The sequence below is a fragment of the Ovis aries genome, chromosome 16 (genome assembly GCF_016772045.2).
Source record: "Ovis aries strain OAR_USU_Benz2616 breed Rambouillet chromosome 16, ARS-UI_Ramb_v3.0, whole genome shotgun sequence".
Classification (NCBI taxonomy): domain Eukaryota; kingdom Metazoa; phylum Chordata; class Mammalia; order Artiodactyla; family Bovidae; genus Ovis; species Ovis aries.
In genome coordinates, this window is record NC_056069.1 from 33188666 (window position 1) to 33191642 (window position 2977).

Genomic DNA, 2977 nt, shown 5'->3' on the forward strand with positions numbered 1-2977 from the left:
AATACAGTATTGTAAAGTAAAATATATATATATATACAAAAGAATCACATCTTGTTTATACATTCATCTGTTGATGGACATTTGGGTTGCTTCCATACCTTGGCTATTGTAAATAGTGCTGCTATGAATATAGAAGTGGATAAATCTTTTTGAATTAGAGATTTTTCCAGATATATGCCCAAGGGTGGGGTTGCTAGATCATATGGGAACTCTATTTTTAGCTTTTAAAGAAATTTTCATATGGCTTTCCATGGTGGCTGCATCAATTTATATTCCTGCCAATAGTATAGGAGGGTTTCCTTTTCTCCACTCCTTCTCCAGCATTTATTATTTGTAGACATTTTGATGATGGTCATTCTGACTAGTGTGATGTGATACCTCACTGTAGTTTTGATTTGCATTTCTCTAACAATTAGCTATGTTGGGTATCTTTTCATGTGTCTTTTGATAATATGTATATCTTCTTTGGAGAAATGTCTATTTAGGTCTTTTGCCCATTTTTAAAATTGGGTTATTTGTTTATTTTGTTGAGTTATATAAACTGTTTGTATATTTTGGAAATTAATTGTCAGTCACATTGTTTGCAAATATTTTCTCCTAGTCTGTATGTTGTCTTTTGTTTCACTTATGATTTCCTTTGCTATGTAAAAGCTTAAAGGTCTGATTATGTTCCATTGTTTATTTTCAGTTTTATTTTTATTGCTTTGGGAGGCTGTCCTAAGAAAACACTGTTACTATTCAGAAAACGTTTTGCCTATGTTCTCTTCTAGGAGTTTTATGGTGCCATGTCTTACATTTAAGTCTTTAAGTCATTTTGAATGTATTTTTGGATATGGTGTGAGGGAATGTTGTAATTTCATTGATTTAAATACAGCTGTCAAGTTTTCCCAACACAACTTGCTGAGACTGTCTTTTCTCCATTGTATATTCATTATATTTTCAGTCATATGTGTGTTCCCTTCGGTAGCTCAGCTGGTAGAGCGGAGGACTGTAGATGCCTGTCTGTGGCCATCCTTAGGTCGCTGGTTCGATTCCGGCTCGAAGGAGAAAGGTTTTATATTTATCAATGGAACAGAATACATAGCCCAGAAATAAACCCACATGCCTCTAGTCAATTAATCTTTGACAAAGGAGAAAAAAATGTACAATGGAGCCACAACTTTAAATACTGCATTTTTGAATTTTTATGCAAAATCGAGATTAGTCTTATGACTCTTTGTGTCTGCAATCCAGCATTATTTACTTTGAGAACTGTGCCATTTTTCAGTGTTCTGATTCCATGGATTTTCTGCCAAACCCATTAATTTGGAGGTTGCATGCTTACTAATTTTTCTATTTTAGGAAGGTAGCTCCATAATTTCCTCATCCCCCAGCGATATTTGTGTGGGGTGTCCTTTTGGATTATATTTCTTAGCTCCTATTCTCTTCTTTGTACTTTAAAAATTAATCACTCAATCTGGGAAATAAGGATCTAGGCATTTGTAGTGTCCTTTCAGAATTTTTTGTCAGTTGCTATGTGATTTATTATAGATTTTGGCGTTCATCTCTTCTTGGTCCACAACTATCTTTGTTGGGCCGGGAAAGACATTTTGTGTTTGGCTCCTTAGCCATTTTGTGTTAATGATAGTTTGTCTGTATTTGATACAGTATATATTTTGTAACACTTTCTGTAGGGCATGTAAAGGCAAGTTTATATGCCTGTTTTTCATACAAGCTGTCAAAGATACTCTGACTCCATATATAGCCATTTAGTGCTCAGTTCAGTTCAGTTCAGTTCAGTCGCTCAGTCGTGTCCGACTCTTAGTACAAGTATTATATAATTATTAAATAGCATGCATTCTTATATCTTAGAACTATGCTATTTTTTTATAGTGAAATAAATATACTTCAGGTCTTTTATTTTTTCTTTGCGGGGTGGGGGATGCAGAAAAATTTACATAGTTAATGTATAATCCATCTTGGTTTTCTCTCCACTCATTAAATATTTAACTCCAACGTCCTGTATAAATTTCAGTTTTAACCATTCTTTCTAAGACCTACAGGTTAACATCTTTAGCTTTTCAATTTATCTTTTTTTTTTATAGTAACTGTAAAAAAGTCCTTATATGTATTTTCAGAGGTATCTGAAAATGTTCTTAGTATTTTGGTCAAATGACATTTCCAAACCATACGTAATAATGAAACGAAATTGTATTATTGTCTATATGGGAAGGTAAAAAACATGTCTTGTATAAGTGTGATACATAATAAATAACTTAGTCATCATTTGGTTTTACTTAGTGTATGCTACTGCTACTGCTAAGTCACTTCAGTGGTGTCTGACTCTGTGTGACCTCATAGACGGCAGCCCACCAGGCTCCCCTGTCCCTGGGATTCTCCAGGCAAGAATACTGGAGTGGGTTGCCATTTCCTTCTCCAATGCATGAAAGTGAAAAGTGAAAGTGAAGTCGCTTAGTCGTGTCCGACTCTTGGCGACCCCATGGACTGCAGGCTACCAGGCTCCTCCATCCATGGGATTTTCCAGGCAAGAGTACTGGAGTGGGGTGCCATTGCCTTCTCCGGGAATAATCATAAGCATCATCAATATAGCATAACAAGGACTAGTAGGGGTATTAGTCAATTTTAAATTCACATCGCCAGGATGGCTCAAGTCCCTCCTTGTTCAGGGATCAGAAGATCTATCTCCTGTCTGTTTTGGAGTATAATCTTTGTCAAGCTGTGTTGGCTCTTTACAGCTATCTTGAGAAATACTTAGTGTATAGTAGACAAAATGAGGCCTAGGTCTTAGGCTTGACTTTTTAAATCAAAGATGTATGCATTTTCATTTGCTTTTTCCAAAATGACTGTTTTGATAAAAAAGAAAAAGTACACAAACTTCAATCCTTCTAAAAGATCTTTAGGCTATAAAGAATAAATGCAGTGATTATAATATATATAATATTATATAATATATAATCATATAATATTATATAATATT

General features: G+C 34.6%; 1 non-coding gene across 1 annotated transcript; it reads left to right on the forward strand.

The window, feature by feature from the left end:
* Window positions 1-957: 957 nt before the first annotated feature.
* Window positions 958-1046, forward strand: TRNAY-GUA (transfer RNA tyrosine (anticodon GUA)). The gene is given in 2 exon segments: window positions 958-994; window positions 1011-1046. It is a non-coding gene; the product is annotated as a tRNA-Tyr (tRNA).
* The last annotated feature ends 1931 nt before the right edge of the window (window positions 1047-2977 follow it).